The following is an 18524-nucleotide window of genomic DNA, read 5'->3' as shown; positions in this document are numbered from 1 at the left end:
TGTGTGATGTCCTTAGGTTAGTTAAGTTTGAGTAGTTCTAAGTTCTAGGGGACTGATGACCCCAGAAGTTACGTCCCATAGTGCTCAGAGCCATTTGAACCATTTTTTGTTAATCGCCGCTCGATGCAATCAGAACGCTGTTAGATCAGTTGTTTTGTCGTTCTTGCAACAGATAGCTGATGTACTTCGAACAGGAAAATGTTCGCCCACACAAAGCCCGTGAAAGACGTGCAGCACGTTCTTTGCCCAGCACGATCTCCGGACTTGCATCCAATCGAGCACTTGTAGGATATAGTGAGATGACAAGTGTTTACATGACTGAGAAACGAGAACAAAACATGCCACTAGTAAACACCGTCGGGTAAATGGGCTCTATGTGGATAATTTGTAAAATGCCTAGGCCAATAAGACCTCTAGTACTGTAGACTACATTTTACTATAGTATTCGTAACTTTTGTTGAACAGAGTATATGTGTGTTGTCTGTTTCTCAGACATGGTAATGGACAGGGGACACTACCTCTGTAGTGTGCGACATGTCAGGAATTTGGGTCGGACTTGGAGGGTTCACAAATTTTCACTTTTCACCACAATTTATTTCAATGCACGATTGCGGCTAAGTTCGGAATTTCAGTTTCGTTATGTATATACGATTTATCCATAAAAATTTAGGCGAAAAAGTAAATTATTAGTAAGCAATGCCAAATACATGGGGGGAAAAAATGGAAAAAGGTTTTAGATGTTTCTATTTCACTCAATACTTGTTGTTGCAACAGTGCATATGGAGTACATGAAATGATTGCATTTACAGAAGAATAGCACAAGCGGTTCTGAGGTACCAGGTATCGACACTGGCTGAAATACATATACGAATGGAGGAAAGACAATGCGTCAACGCGCTGTCCTGCCACTAAAATATGAATCGTATACAGAGCAGGAACACCTTGACCCAAATAATGACGTACTTAACTTGTTGGACGAATGTATCGTTGTTTCAAGCATAGTACTGCATTAGTATGAGGTGCTGATACAAAGTTTTGACTGTCACCTCTCAAACATATACCATTACTTAATGAATTCTTTTTTGGTTATTTGGGCGTATTTGTCTGTAGACTTATCATACATTTTAATATCCTAACCACAGTATTTTGCTGCACTGCCAAACGAGCCAAAACAAAACAGCATAGCTCACTCATGAAATAGAATATTCTGCGCTAATTCGTTTTCGGCAGCAACAGAAATCTGGTAGCAATGTCAGGACAGAAATGGTTCAAATGGCTCTGAGCACTATGAGACTTAACATCTGAGGTCATCAGTCCCCTAGAACTTAGAACTACTTAAACCTAAGTAACCTAAGGACATCATACACATCCATGCCCGACACAGGATTCGAACCTGCGCATGAAGCGGTCGCGCGGTTCCAGACTGAAGCGCCTAGAACCGCACGGCCACTCCTGCCGACTAATGTCAGGACACTTCAAACAGCTAACGAAATCATATGGACTGACGTGACACGGCTGCCACATATCAACTGATGCCGAAAAGTAATTCCATCATGATATTCCACTTAATCATTTTGTTTTAGCTCCTATGATGGCGTGATGCGTACCTACAGCACGGGGACATCAGTGTACACCCACGAAAGAGAAATCGCAACACCAAGAAAGAGATATGCGGGATAAAAGAATTGTGGTAGGTATGTTTCTACATCTGAAAAATTAAGTCTGTTCAAATTTCGCTACAGTCGTGTAACAGTGACTCTAGTAGTGCTACCATGAGGGTGCAACTCACGTTTGGTTTAAAAACACGCTGTAATGGTCGTGAGATTGGTTACCTTTGAGATTTGAGGTGGTGAGTCGATGTTAGTCAAGAATGCCTTTAAGACGACAAAGACACCTTTATCAACACCTCATTGAGTGTGAACGATGATGAAATGATGAGGACAACACAAATACCCAGTCCCCTGGCAGAGAAAATCCCCAACACGTCCGGTAATCGAACTCGGGACCCCGTGATCAGAGGCACCAAGACAACGAGCTGCGGGTAAATGTATTGGTGTAGCGCTATCCACATATACAGAGAGCGGTAGTGTCGCATACACAAGATACAAAAGGGCAGTGCCTTGGTTGAGCTGTTATTTGCACTCAGTTGATCCTTGTGAAAAGGTATCCGACGTGATTATGGGTATACGACGGGAGTTAACAGACTTCGAACGCGCAATGGTAGTTGGAGCTTGACGCACTGTACCATGAATTTTGTCACCTCAATGCATTGCTCCTGGGAAGTCATCTTGCACCATCAGGATACATTCACTGAAATCTATATGTGAGATCGTGATTCGCCAGGTTTCCTCTTGCACACCTTAGTGAAGTTGGAGAATTAACATTTGAGTGACGAGTTATAATTCGCTCTTGGTTTCAGTAACATATATTAGCAAATGTGCAGTGGGCGATGACAGCGTAAACTACCTAATTGCATCTGGCAGACACTTCAGTATGTAACTTCGGATATGAAATGAGGAGAGACATGATCTAAAATTACGTTACACATCTGGTGTTAATTCTGAATTCACTGTATCCTGCGACTCATTCCTTTGCCGCTCCTACAACTGCAGAGATACGTCTCTTCGGACGGAAGAATGCAAATACACACATTTCTTTAGATGCCTGGAGATGGCTGCGACTGGCAAAATATCCTCGAACTCCCAAGTCAACACAATCACCAGACACGCTTCTATTGAGTGTGTGTAGTATGTATGGGAAGGCGTTCAATTTGGTTTGTATTGCAGGCAACATGCCTTGTCCTCTTGCGTCAACACGTGGAAGCCAAGTAGAACACTATTTCCCGATACGAAAATTATATCGGAAAATTATATAGTTACCAATTCCAGACTCGAACCTGAATTGCCACCAGTGCTTCCACCCATACTTTCCGGACACCAGGTCTCCCACGGGACATACGAGAACAGCAACACTAGGGGAATTGATTTGTATTGGGGTCTGGGGCTTATTATACCACAATACGTTGTGGTATATATATTGCTGTTCTTGCTTAAAACAATCCGAGCTCGGAATTGCGATTATGATGATACACATTGTTCATTACGTCAATAGACCTTCATTTTCAGGGAACATCGTTTTTCATTTTCCAGTAGCTTATTTTCTGCTTCATTATCTCGAACTCTGTACGGATAAAAACACCGATAATCAATTACCAATGGCAAAATAAAAGTCTTCGGGGCCTCATGACGTGAAAAAATAAAGCTACCAGTAGATAATGTTATTTTTACGACGGTTTAATCATTCTTTAATTTTCTGCGTCATGGAAGATCCCTCACGGGGCGAAATAATTAACAATCGATGAAGAACTCTCATTCTCTTTTTGTAAAATGAAGATAATTCATGTCAGTGGATAAAGAAAACTGATATATTTGCAGAGGGTACCCGAGAGAAAGGAAAAATATTTTCTTTCATTAAAAACCTGTTACTAACAACGAAGTTCAGAGGGGCAGTCGAGCCTTGTTTCACTACAGTACGTTGTTCCTTAACGTAGAGCTCCCTTTGAACCTTGTGAAGAAAGACAGAGTGTACATCTATTACTGATATATGATAAATCAAGAATTTGTGAAACGAAAGATTCTGAGAAATTTACTGAAAACGTCAAAGAACAGTGAACGATTTGTGTCACAAAAATACCGAACCAGGAGTTGTATATCCAGCTACAAATTACCTCTGATGCGATTGAGAAAAGTAACGTGTTTTTGGGACACATACGTACAATGAAGCAGGAACGATTGACATATCAGCTATTGCAGTCACTTGCAGGCAATAAAAACTGAAGAATGCTAGATTCAACTGGTACAAAGAGATATGGAAGAAATGGGAACATATATTTACGGGTAAGAAACTTCCAAGTAACGAACAGAGGTTGCTGAAGGTTTCCACGACAGAACTGGAACCAGAACGAAAGCATCATGAAGGGAGGATTCAAGAAAGCTGTAAGGTGTGAAAATAAAATACTACTGGACATAAGCTCATCTATATTGACGAGGTACACAGCTGAGAGAAACAATCTAAAACAGCAGAATAAGACAAAGCCGTAAGATGGTGGACACTGAGCTTTATAGTAGAGTCATGTATTAAAAGATACAATCCTCTTTCTGTTAAACATAAAAGTCTGATTTAGAATTGAGTATCATAATTTTATCCACGCTGTGTATAGCGAAATGAGCGATCCTCTCTGCTTTGAATTATAGTATATCGTCACTGGTAAGTGACCAGTTAATCAGTTTCCAAATAATAATATCTGATTCACAAAGAGCTCATTGTCGCGTAAAGAAAGATTCGTTTATGAAGGAGAAAGGTGGTGTATAACAGTGGAAGAGGCAGAAAATAGTAGAGGCACCCGTTCATGCGCTGACCTGGTGCAGGTTGGAGTTCATTACAGTAAGACGTTCTGGCGTGCCGCAGATGTGTGGAGGTTTCACGCTTCACTTGCAGTAACCTCATTTGATTGCCTGTAGCTAATTTTAGGTGCGGTGAGTTACTCGACAGACAGGTTTTCAATACAGACCAAAGAATAAATATATCTGACTTATTGCTAAACAGTACATTCAAAAAAATTTAATTTATGTAAATGCGAACATTTTCGGTAGGGCTTTGCTGTGACTATAATGACTGTCAACTGAAACTAAAATTTACTGTAACTAGATAAAATATACTTTATTTCTACTCCATGTTTCGGAGGATTTAACCTGAAGCATTTCATGGATTTATGTCCATTAATAAGATATGTATGTTTTCTACGTACGACGCTTGGATGACCGCTGCTACGCCACTATCTAAATGATATATATAAGTCTCAAAGTGTTGTTGTCTGTGATCGCAATAATGAACAGTAATACGACAGTAAGTGCTTCCAGTTGTTACTGAATCTATTTCCTGTCAAGTGTCAACATCTACGTATTCAGCCTAAAGGCAAAAAAACGTCCTTTAAGCATTCCAACTACACTAACACAAAAGAAGAAAAGAAGTCCACTCCCCATTATGTAAGTGATCATATTTACAACAGAATCATATCTGTTCTTAAGGAAGTCTAGACTATTAAATACGTATGCCCACACACACACACACACACACACACACACACACACACACACACGCACGCAGAAATTGTCCATCCCTCATCGTATTACCAAGTAATTAGTTAGTTACCTGCATATTTCCGAGATGGTTTCTAAATAAGTAACTGTCTGGCCAGCCTCCCACACAGTTACAGTTGCTACTCCTTCCCAGCGTAGCTGTATATTCCCTGCGCGTATTATTTAAACATAATCCACGTGTTACCTGAAACATTTACGAACGGTATCGTGTGGTCGATTTAATTTTAACATTTAGTGGTGTGTAATATATATATATATATATATATATATATATATATATATATATATATATCATGTTCTTTGAACTTATCAGCTTCTAAACATGCAACCTTTGCTTACTCTAGTGTACATAAAGTGATGCGAATATGACAGAAAAGAAGCCTGCGACTACTGGAGGTTTTTAAATTTATAATACTCATCATCTAAGCAGTCAAAGACATCCACAAACCTTTGAGCCTTGTACCAAAATCGTGTTCTACATTTTGTCTTCTTCTACCAGACAGTGACGAAATTTACCCAAAAGTCGTACATACAAGATACCCACGTCCGTTACGCTCAGTGAAAGTAAAACAAATACTGGGTGGTTGCTGTAACTTCAATTTCAATTCAACTTTGTATGGTATAATTTCTGCATGTAAAAGGAGCAATAGATATGATAATGTTGTGGTGCTTGTAATCCACTTTTATAACCGTACGCCCCATTATATGGGTGACTTAAAAATAATGTATCAGTGGCCAGAACTTAAGATGGAGCGAGAGATGATAAAGAGCTGAGAAAGGAGCGAGGCTTTCGCTTTATCCGTAGCGTCTTTTGATTTTAGGTACCACGAACTTCTAATACAACATGCGCTGGTATTCTGTACCACTACTGTTGAACGTAAAGATCGTACCTTACCATCGAAACTCTACGTGTGAAAAGCTAAAAAAGATCAAGCGCTTTATGTGAAAGTACAGTCGTATAACACAGGGCAGCAGTTCGTGTGCCAACTAAAGTGCTCGTGTGCCCAACTATAGTGTTCGTGTGCCCAACTAAAGTGCTCGTGTGCCCAACTATAGTGTTCGTTTTCGTAGTGATTCTGTGAGCACAAAAAATGATCCAGGACTAGCAAAGACTTAAAAATCAACAAATGGATGAAATGTAAAATGTGTGACATATGATCTTGAAGAAAATCGTCTTGCAATATGCGATGGATAACGTAAGACCACAGAGATTTCACCAATGTCATTAAGGAACAACTTAGTCAATTTCGATTGCTTTGACCACTACTCTGTTGTATGAATCGTGTTTCCTTGGAGTCGTATACATACACCTTCAGCTCGGGAACAGGCTCTGTGTGGTACGGCGATAAATTGAAAAATGCGAACTGTATTAAAGCTTTTAGCAAACGATGGTGGTGACAGTGTCCAGTAGAACCTGCGCTCAGTTTATCCATTCCCTCGTCTGTGTTACCACGGATAGCACGTAACTGTTCCTACTTGTACAGGCAACGCACGATATGACAGGGGCCTATTTGTATTCTGTCGCATCGAAGTAGAACACTGAGATTTTGTCACTGTCCACCCATCTGGTGTCTTATGAAGCTTTACCTGCCTCTGTGCAGAAATAGCATTCAAGGCGCGAATCCGTTGTTCTTGATGTGAGGCTGTGGAATTTACTAGCCAGTTCGCTACAGCTCACAACGCTACTAACCGAGTATCTGAAGTAAACTGGTATGCCCATGGTTTTCTTTCTTTTTATTTCGATAGCGCACACTGTTAACTAGATATTTTACAAACGTGCACCTAAAAAGTAGCAGTTTATGTATACAATACTTATAATCCGGGCATAGCAACTGCACTATAGAAAATACATTCACAGTTCAATGCACACCTCCTACATACTGATCTCCTCGGCATTGCTAGCAGAGTCGCGGTTACCTAAGCTCGATCTAAACGGCGTGCAACTCAGATCTTAATCCTGCCATACCTAAACCGAACTGTGTCACATAGCACGTTCTTTCTGAGTGACTGGTCAATACGAATCACTTTACTAAGTGCCCATTTTTTTGGCAAGAGTACGAAGTGGATTTACAAGTGGTTTCAACAGTAACTTTAATTTCACGAGAAAAGTTCATTACATTATTTCATCTGCCCTTTACGTTGCAGAAATAAACCACATTGTATAGTAAATGAAACTGGACAATGATATTTTGTTTTCAGATAAATAACAAACAGATATTTGCTGTTTGAGTCCAAACATTCTAACTCAAAAACAAATACGATTTGCCGGATTGAGCCCATAAAATAATATTGCGCTCTGTTCCATCGCCAAATACATTGTTTTGTTCCAGATAGAACCACGGTAATAGATGTTCTGTGAATCGATAATACTGCAGGTAACGTAGATTCATGATGTGCAATTAAAACGCTTTAAATGAAGCTGCACTGGAAGGGTTCACCCACTACCGATAAGAGATGCAATTTTCTTTTATCCTTTGTGGAATGTATGCTGTGCTGATAGGATGTAATATCTTAAAACCATGAATCGGGGCGAGAATGAAATTCAGATATCTGCTTCTGAGGAACGAAGTGAAGAGAATATGACAAAGCGATTATTCTTGGTCTCCCGCAAAACCTGAGAACCTATTAGTCGTGCATGTCTTCCTTGTTGAGAATTATGTAGAAGATCTCTGCTTTCTATCAACACCGAAGACTGAAATACGAGTAACCTGCGAAAACTTATTGGTTTACAATTTTCCGTGTTACAAATTATTCTAGAGAACCTCTGTGGAGTTTTACGCATTTAAAAGAGACGTATTGCAAGGATAAAGCTGTGGGGTAAAAAAAACGTATATCTTGCACAACTGAGTTTTCAGTGTTGGTTGGTTGTTTTGGGGGAAGAGACCAAACATGGAGGTCATCGATCTCATCGGATTAGGGAAGGACGGGGAAGGAAGTCGGCCGTGCCCTTTCAAATTAACCATCCCGACATTTACCTGAAGTGATTTAGGAAAATCACGGAAAACCTAAATCAGGATGGCCGGACGCGGGATTGAACCGTCGTCCTCCCGAATGCGAGTCCAGTGTGCTAACCACTGCGCCACCTCGCTCGGTGTTTCCAGTGTTGCTGACAGTGAAAGATAGAAGCCTATGTCTGTCTGTAGGCCTACCAAAAAGGCTCAAATGTGTGTGAAGTCTTATGGGACTTAACTGCTAAGGTCATCAGTCCCTAAGCTTACACACTACTTAACCTAAATTATCCTAAGGACAAACACACACACCCACACCCGAGGGAGAACTCGTACCTCCGCCAGGACCAGCCGCACAGTCCATGATTGCAGCCCCTTAGACCGCTCGGCTAATCCCGCACGGCGTAGGTCTACTCGACATATTCAATTCATCAGCATATTCTGTTAAGTCACTCGTTTTACTAATATGAACTGTGCCTACTCTTTTCAAATGAATCAATATTAGAATTCTGCAGCATTATTGCGTTATGGAAATGTGGATTCCTGTGATCCTGTTTCTGAATAACAAAACATTTTGCTTTAGAGTCGTACAGAGCTGAGGATTTAGGTGCACTTTTTCAGTAATGAGGATTTCCAGCACTCGGTGAATAATGGCAAAAGTTTAATTTAGAAATGCGTTTATGTAGCATTTCTATTGCATTCATATGTTGTTAATTATTATTAATAAGAAAGTTGTTATTAAGAAGAAATAAAGTTGTTATTAATAAGAAAGTTGTTATTAATAAGAAAGTTGTTATTAATAAGAAAGCTGAAGTTCTTATTTTTAATTGGAAACTTGACTGCAAAAAACTGACTGTTGCATGGACGCGGGAGAATGTTCGAAAATAAAAATAAGTGTGTTTTCTTAAAGCTGACTTCCAAGAACCTAATGTCCATCAACACTTTGTCAAAGAGCGAGCTATTAAAAAGAGTCATATGGGACATCAGACTAGGAATTCCTAAGGGACAAGAGTGTGATGATTCTGTGAAGTTTCCTTTGACACAGCCTCAAGAGCAGCGAACGCAGTGAGGATTGCGTGTATGCCAGTATAGGCCTATGACTGTCGCGAAACGTGGAGGTAGCACTAGTAAGTCACGCAGTTTAAAATGTGAAAAAATCATTAATTTCCCAATTAACGTGTCCAAGACAAACAGATGATTTAAATATTGTAATATACATTAAAGTGAAAAATATCCGAAACATCCAACCACGGCGCAAGAGTGAAGTGTTGGGAAAGCTCAAACTGAATGAATTCCATAAGTCAAACAATCGTTTTGTAATTGGTGAGCAGTCTCTCAGCGTTAGTTACAGAGAAACCGATAGATGTGTAAATGTAAAATTACAGCTTACAGTAGCAAATGTCGCTAGTGAGCATGAATAGTTTTTCATCCAAATCAAGGGAAGTAGTGTTCACAACAGCAGAGGTATTGTATTTCCTTCATTGTACGTCTCAAGAGCAACCTAACACCTACAAACCGTTGATGATCTACCGTACTTATTCGGGGTGTACGGGTATGCAGGTTGATACATTGAAAACAGCCCTTCCTAAATAAACCCATGATGAGTAAATGTATAGAGGTTAAAAACGTCGTCAAAAGGCACAAGATGAAAATTACATAGTAAAATTATACTGTTATTAACATCAGACACCAACTAACCTTGTCACTGGTGCTTCCCACCGATTATTTCCTAAAACTACAAAAGGCATTCCTCGAACAACGCTAAGAACAACACCAATGCACTTTGGTGTCCGTTCTACCTGTCGCAGAATTATTATGTTAATGCTGTGGTGTTCACTTGTACAAATCTACATTGACGACCCACAATGTCTTCTGGTTATCTCTTTTCGTCAGGCTTTGTGCTTACTCCCTGTCCTTAGTCTTTATTATCTGCCTCAACCGGTATTTCATGTGATCAGACTGGGTTATCTTGCTAATGTAATCTGTTAATTCTGCTCTGTGGTCGAAATTAACATCGGAATGCTATGTGGTGTGTGCTTTACATGATGACCTGTCAGAGTTAAATTTTCTGCTGCTTGTGATCAGTTACCTATGTGGCCAAATATTCCACTCAGTCAGCAGAAAAGAAGGTAATTTAACTAAACTGGTCATTGTCAACTTCTGGCAATAACTGATATTGCCACTTATTTTATCGTCGGAAGAATCCATCACAAATATAATTTACTTTGCATTCTGTACACAGTAAATATTAGTGAATAAGAGTTACTACGAACCTATAAACAGAAACAGGACGACTTTGCTGCAACAGTTCCAGTTTTTTCATAAATAAAATTTACTAAGTATCTTTTCCATGAAATTGGAATGAGTAAAAAGACAATTTCTAGAAGAAAGGCTGTGCGTATATTCTCTCTCTGAATTTGTCCCAGTTTTTGATGTTACAATTTTCAGCATTCTGGGAGCCTGCTGTTGACAGTATATGCCACAGCTCACTAATACGGAAATACCGTTAGGGGGCCCGAAAAAGCTACAGCGAACGAAGAAATGAAAAATAAAAAGCCAATCAGAGCTGCATAATGAATAGCACAAAGTAACTAAAAAGAGACAGCAGTCCGCAAATTGCGTATTTGGAAAGAACTCCCCAGACGACATCGAACAAAATTAACCACATATACAGCATGAGTTGCGTATTATCATATAGCCCAACAGACGTGTAAGATAAATTGAAACTACACAGAAACATTCAAACCGACGTTGGTTCCGCCAGATTTATACTACTCTGCAACTTACGCGCTATCGTCATCAGGGAAATATTCTCAGAACAAGATGAATTCCACAATAAAGAAACGTCATAGTTGCAAGGAGGGGACTGAGAAATACACCAAACCAGAAGGACAGTGTATAAGATATTATAAATACCAACACCCTACTGATCCAGGTAGAAAGCGCTCACGGAAAGTTGTATACAATTTTTTTTAAAAAAAAGCTCATGAGTACAGCTTGATGGAACTCGTTGCCTTATCTTGCACGTTTCGACAGTGATCCATCATGAACTATAGAAACAGTAAAGACAGATAACAGAGCACAAAAATTAACAGAGCTGCACCAGCCCAGACGCGGCTTGTAAAATCGTAAGTCACTCGTGATAACATCATTTGGATATACTTTCCTTCCCGATACCTTGGTCTCTTGATTGTAATAGCAAGTAAATGAAAATAACTAATTATTCACATTCCTGAAGAGGATTTACGTCCCTACGTTCATCCTCTCCTCCTAAATAGTGTTGCCGTAATCCAAAATCACCAGTCATCGTAATGACAGAGTCATATAACGTATCTTGAACGAAGAGTTAACACGTATTTCCTGGCCAACGAACTCTATGGGCTCCACAGACAATCTTTGGTTTTGCCTAGTAGAGTTGTGCAGAAGCCGCACATTCGTGGGAAATGCAGCTTGGTTACCCGCTATACCATCCTGTTTTAGGTTTTCCCTGATTTCCCTAAAAAAGTGCATACAAATTCTTGGGCGGTTTTGTAAAGATCTTCCTTCTGTGATGACTTCGATATCACGTACTTCAGTTCCGGCTTCCGTTGTTCTTTTCTTCTTTGACATCACATCGGCAGGTGTGTATTGACTAGTGAGGCGCCAATAAAACATATATGAGGGTGAGTCAAATGAAAACCTTAAATATTTTTTAAATATTATTTATTGTGCAGAAGTGGTACAAAGGTGTATCATTTTTCAACATAGTCTCCCCTACGCTCAATAAAAATCCTCTAGCGCATATAAAGTGCATAAATTCCTTTAGAAAAAAATTCTTTTGGTAGCCCGCGTGGCGCACCTCTTCATCAGAAAGGAACTTCTTTCCTCCATTTGCGTCTTTGAGTGGTCCAAACATATGGAAATCACTTGGGGCAAGGTTTGGTGAGTATGGTGATGAGGAAGACACTGAAAATACAGGTCTGCGATTGTTGCAACTGTTGTACGGGCAGTTTGGGGCCTTGCATTGTCATGTTGCAAAAGGACACCTGCTGACAGCAATCCACGCCGCTTTGATTTGATTGCAGGCCGCAGATGATTTTTTAGGAGATCTGTGAATGATGCACTGGTGACAGTGGGGACGCCTTTTTCGTCCCAAAAAAGAGTCAGCATAACCTTCCCTGTTGATGGTTCTGTTCGAAACTTCTTTGGTTCTGGTGATGAGGAATAGCGCCATTCCTTGCTCTCTCTTTTCGTTTCCGGTTGCAAGGAAGACATCACCTGTTCGTTCAAAGCGCTGAAGAAGTTCTTGACAAGCATCAACACGTCGTTCTCTCATTTCAGGAGTCAGCTGCCGTGGCACAACTTGTTGTGCCTGTACTGGACGAGGAGCATCTTCCACTGAAGTGACACCATTTGCGAACTTCCTACTCCATTCTTAGACTTGCTGTTGTGACAAACATGCATCACCGTACTGAACCTTCATTCGTCGATGAATTTCAATAGGTTTCACGCCTTCACTACGCAAAAACCGATTAAAAGAACGGTGTTCTTCCCTGGTGCAAGTCGCAAGTGGAGCCGCCATCTTAATACTGATACTGCGACGGTATGTGTGCATCTGCACTATGCTGCCGCCTACAGGCCATTCTGCACGTTGTTTGTAGCACGGTTACCAACTTACAGGGTAACGGCGCGAAAGTTCCATTTATTATTACAAATTTAAGGTTTTCATTTGACTCACCCTCTAAATTACTATCAGTAAACGACATAGATATCTGATAACTGTACAGCGACTCGAGAAAGAAATAGCCACATTTAATCGAGGAACCTGCAGATATTTCCATCGCCAGTATTTTGTCTACAAGCGGAAAGGAGATGATGGAATCGCGGAGACACCAGCCTGTGCCTCAACACCGCGGGTAAAAATGTAAATGTCTACAGAGCGCACAGTGTACTGGTACCAGTCTCCTTCCTTCCTGTTTCTTTCTTGGATGCTGGTGATGGAAAGATAGCCGGAGACCCTTAGTACGTCCCGTATTTATCCAAATTTTCATTTGTTGCTATTACGCAAGATATAAGTTGAAACAAATGTTTCTTGACCCGTGCTGAACGCTGTTACTGAATTTTAAGGCTGACCCTTCAACGAAGACCAAAAAATTTCGAATATTGGAGAAAATTTGTATAACAGCAAATTTTTGCAGAGTGGTGGGAGGGAGTGTAATGAGCGACATCTCACATAATCCCCGACACGTGGGGCTTGAGCGTGTTGGAGCGGGAAGGTTGCGTCGTTTACAGGTTAATTTCTTACGTACTGCCTGAATAACTCGAAAACGCTACCACTAGCGAAAATGTTTCCCAGTATTGATTTGCGCTACATTACAATTCTTATCAAAACTGTGTCATACATTTTTCCTCTAGAACTAACACTTGAAAACCTCCCATTCACTTTTTCTCTATAATTATCATTTGATGCATTTCAGGGGAAAGAGGGAGGTTATTAAGGGCAGTTTAACGTAGAAAAATTAAAGTGTATTTAAAACGAAGTCGGTTAAGAACAAATATGAAATGGGTGTACCACATCTAACTGCATTAGAACTTTATAATTATTATGTCCTGAAGCTGTGACGAGTAGAAGAAGAGCGGGCTAGGAAGAGCTAGATGCATGAGGGAAGGCAAGTCGCCAGATTGTGGCCTCGCAGTTCTCTCCTCAACAGGTCCGCAAATTCAAGAACTAGTTGGATATTTCTCACTCTCTCTAAAATCCCAGCGTGACAATGAACTTGTACGGGGTATAACACAAACTTATACTAACTGTTCCGCTACTCGCCTTATGAATCACTGGAGATACAGAGTGCAGACACGCCTATGGGCGTTTATTTTATACATAGCGCGTTAAGACTGCAAGGAATACAGGTATGGGTTACTAATAATAGTTTGGAAAGAAAAGTTATGGACAGAATCTACGTAAATCTCTGGGTACCGTTTTACTCAGCTAGAGGGCAAATTTATTCTTACTCATCCTGTACAGCATTTGTAGTGTTCTTCTGGGAAAGACGATTTCCTTCACCAAGAACACTGCTCGCTTATCAGTTACATTAAGACTACACCTCCATAGCATTTCCTGTCTAGTTCTCTTATGCTTTGCAAGCTGAATAACTTTGCTGAACTCTTTTTTTATATTGTGAAGTTATTTCCGCAATTGTCAGTGACTTGTGTAGTGTGGCTGAGAATGAGTTTGCTAGTATCTACCTTTGACACGGTATTGTAAAACTGTGTAACCGTGTTGCAGTCACCTAGTGTTGAATTAACGTGCAACGCACTTTTTCACCATTAATTAAGTTACTAGCAGGCAGCATAAATCTCTTCCATTCAGGAGAGGGCTCACTGAATTCAGCCACTTAGTGCACATGCACAAGCATCTTGTAACTTTTGTTACTACGTCCGATGGACTGGGACTGGTCACGTTCAAGTCTAGAACAGTAGTATGATGTAATGCATTGCTTGACTTAAATATCTGAAATTTCATAACGCCTAAGTGACCTGTGACCCTACTTCTGTTGCAGAGGAAGCCTCTAGTCGTCTTCAGATGTGAAACTTTTCAGGCTGCAGCCAGTCTGTCGTTTCATTGTTGATTACCATTAATAACTCTTTAGTCATGCAGTAGCGAGAGACTTCATTTTTTTCTTGAAAAACGCAAGCTTTTCTTTTTAATCAAAATAGGGCGCATATAATTTCAGGGGCAACCCATCCCTCTAGTACCCAAAACTAATTAATTATGAGTATTCGGTCTGCATATTGTAGTGCGCTGGAGTATTAGCTGGGACATGGGGAGCCGTGGAAACGACAGTTGCCCGGTTAGCCAGAGGGGGGCGGCACCAAGGGCTAGCTTAGCTCGCCATCTAAAGAGCCAGCCCACGTGCTGTGGTCAGTTGCCCGCAACAGAGGGCCTACTTTCGGTGGTCGGTCGATGTTTAATAGCCCATTGAGCCGAAGGCGCAATGGTGGCGCAGCTGGGTGGATTTTCGGAGAAACTGAAGCTGCGTATGGTGGACGGTTCGCACAAAACAGTTCGTTGCAATGTGGATCACAGAAATAGCGGGAACTGCTTGGGACCAGCACGTTTCTTTACACGGCGTCCTTTCAAACAAAATTACCTTCCGTGGTACTTGGTGGCGAGAGGCAAGTTGCCAGTCGTAAATAGCGTGCGAGAGGCAGGAATGGGAGATAACATCTTTCGAAGTCCGTGGAAGTGGAAAAACTTGTGGAATGGTTGGTGCGTTATGAAAAATCTGTTGATGACCCGATTACTGGAACAAATAGCAGAACGCGTGATGACTGGACAGTGCCCAAGCAGGTGGACAGAATGGGAAATTGGGCGCCGTTTACTCAGAAAAGTAAACAGGGATTGCTCATGTAGGTCTGGGCACAACTTTTCTCAATAGTGAGATTCTGACACCGAATTTTTCGAATTTTGGTTAAGTTAGAAAATTTGAGTTTACTTAGACTTTAGATACACTTTCCGGGAGGGTGGAATGTTTTACTACGTGATATCCTGTCGGGAGTGCGACTAACAACCTCCAGACTGGAAGACTAGGATTTTGGCGGCTTCTCGCCTGAGAATGCGGAGGAGAGTGGTTTTCAACACAGAGAGGTTACGGCATCTAGATGAGAGAGATCGCTAGCAATTTCAGAAACTTGGAGTTCGACATAAGAGACGTAGGCGTAGTGTTGGAGACTTGGAAGGCCGTCAAAGAAATGGAGATATTGGCTTTGGCTTTCGTGTCTCCAGTGGATGCATTTCACATTCTCGAGAATGAATATTTATGGTAGTACCATTCTGCCAGGGTGAAAGGGGGACACAGAGTGGCGAGAATGATGTATGCGCGCTTCTTTCTAAAAGTAGTGAGACCTTGTTTTGGAATTACGCTATGCGCTCACTCTTGATTCAGGCACTTTTGGTTCATGCAAGTCATTTGTTTTACCATACGGCAGATAGATGCAATCCTCAAGGAGAATGGAATATTTGATTTATCTCAGTGGCTCGTGGATTAATTACCAGATCCATTCCTCGAACCTTACCCGCAAGCTTTGCCATTCATTGGTTTTACTTAATTTATTCCAAGTATTTTGTGTTCCTATTTTATTTTACTTCCTTTGATTTAAAGGAAGTACTGTACCATTTCCGAATTATGTTTTGTTTTCTTTTGCATTTTTATAACACTAAATTACGGTCAATGTAAGTCTATCTTTTATTTCAGTATTAATAACTACCTTTATTACAGTTTATTTATAGAAGACTAACCCCCTGGACTCATTTGTTAGGACTATTAATTTCCAAATCGTTCCCACTGCGCACGGGTTTTCACTGCTGAAGATCAGCATGGTTCATTAGATGCACATCAGCGTGGCACTGTTTACAGTTAGTCTTTGCTCAATGGAGTCTTTCACTAGGCTGGGGTGATGAATTTGCTAACCTTCAATCTCTAAAACGTCTTCCAGCCATTGATAGTGGAAGCAGTGAAACTGACATTGTTGATTACATAGTGACAGCATGTTACCTTTGGCCGGATTTTCAGTATAGTTCATAGGTGACACCTCAGGCTATTCAGATTTTTCCACATAAAAATTCAGTTAATAATTGCAAATAAGTTCCCACATATAAACGGTGAAAATTCCACTACGTAAAGACTAGCCCACTGAAGTTATTCTGTCTATTCACTTATGAGAACTAGACAGGAAGTACTGTGAACTGATAAATGTGCAGCGTTCCTTGTTGGGGAAGTCCCCTTTTCCGGAAGAATGCTACAGGTACCCTACAGGATAATTACGAATTAGTTACCCCTCGCGAGGCCAGAACAGTGCGCAGAAATTTACGAAGATTCTGTCCATATGCGTTTCTTTGATAAATACGAGTATTGTTAATAACTCATGTCTGTACTCCGTGTAGTGTTAACGCACTTTATGCAAGATAGACACCCCCTCGGGCATGTCTGCGCACCGCATCACCAGTGATTTATAAGGCACGCTGAGGAAGGGTCAGTATAACTTGGTTAAAGACACCGTGGGTGCCCTTCAGACGTCGTTGAATAGAGTGAGAGTGAGGAACCGCTTGCTCGTTCTTCAGTTAGCGAACCTACGAAAGAAAGACGTGTATGACTACTACCAGGTGATCTTCCTTTGATCAACCTTCTACCAATAACTACTGCAACCTATATCCTTTTGGACTTCCTTACTGTAGCCATCTCTTAGTCTCCCACTAACTTTTTTCTCCACACTTTTCTCCGTTACTAAATTGGTGATTGCTTGATGCCTCAGAAAGTGTGCTATTGGCTGATCCCTTCTTTTAGTCAAGCTGTGCCACAAACATAATTTCTACTCAATTCTATTCGGTACCTCCTCATTAGTCCCATGATCTATCCACCTAAGCTTCAGCATTCTTCTGTAGCACCACAGCTCGTAAGTTTCTATTTTCTTCTTGTGTAAACTGTTTATTGTCCATGTTTCAGTTCCATATCAGACTATACTACAAACAAGTACCTCCAGAGAAGACTTCTAAACTTAAATCTGTATTTAATGTTAACAAATTTGTCTTCTTCTGAGCAACTTCCTTGTCATTGCCAGCCTACATTTTATACCCACCCTGCTTCGCTTCTCATCAGCTATTTTACTGACCAAATACCAAAACTCGTCTACTACTTTTCGTGTCTCCTTTCCTAGTCTGATTCCCTCAGTCTCGCCTGATTAAATCGACTGTATTCAATTACCTTTGTTTTGATCTTGCTAATGTACACTATATATTCTCCATCAGAGATACTGCCCACGCCATACAACTGCACTTTCAAGTCCTTTGCTGTCTCTAACAGAATTGCCATGTCTAGGGCAAAGCTCGAAGTTATTACATCTTCACTCGGAACTTTAAATCAAATTCCAAATCTTTCTTTGGCTTCTTTATCTCCCTGTTCACCGTACAGACTGAATAACATCGGGGATACGCCATAACCCACTCTCACTCCTGTCTAGCCACTGTTTCCCTTTTAAGCCATTCGCCTCATAACTGCCATCTGGTTTCCTATATAACTTCTATTTGTTTATAACCCTGTATTCACGTGATCAAAATACTATTACTCCGGCATCGAACTTCACAAAGTGCCATTGAATTTAACTTCAACCTATCGATCTTTATCTCTAGCCCGCCAGCCCGATTGAAGGATCTAACATCCACGCTCCGATCAGTAGGATGCCAGTTTTGTTTCTCCTCTTGATGACATCCTCTTGAGTAGTGCCCACCCGAAGATTGGTATGGGACACTATTTTACCCCCCAGAAAATTTTACCCAAGAGGATGTCATCATTTAACCCTGCAGTAAAGCAGCATGCCCTCGGAGAAAATAAGTTTCCCCATGGTTTCAGCCGTTCGCAGTACCAGCACGTAATACTTGTTA

At 40.8% G+C, this 18524-nt stretch overlaps 1 protein-coding gene across 1 annotated transcript in view; it reads right to left on the bottom strand.

The window, feature by feature from the left end:
* LOC124776730 (immunoglobulin superfamily member 21-like) overlaps positions 1-18524 on the bottom strand; it is a 933147-nt gene that overhangs the window by 318301 nt on the left and 596322 nt on the right. The gene's annotated exons all lie outside the window — the stretch shown is intronic.

Source organism: Schistocerca piceifrons, chromosome 1 (genome assembly GCF_021461385.2).
Source record: "Schistocerca piceifrons isolate TAMUIC-IGC-003096 chromosome 1, iqSchPice1.1, whole genome shotgun sequence".
Taxonomy (NCBI): domain Eukaryota; kingdom Metazoa; phylum Arthropoda; class Insecta; order Orthoptera; family Acrididae; genus Schistocerca; species Schistocerca piceifrons.
Note: the sequence above shows the minus strand (reverse complement) of the source record. Positions and strands in the feature narration are given on the sequence as shown.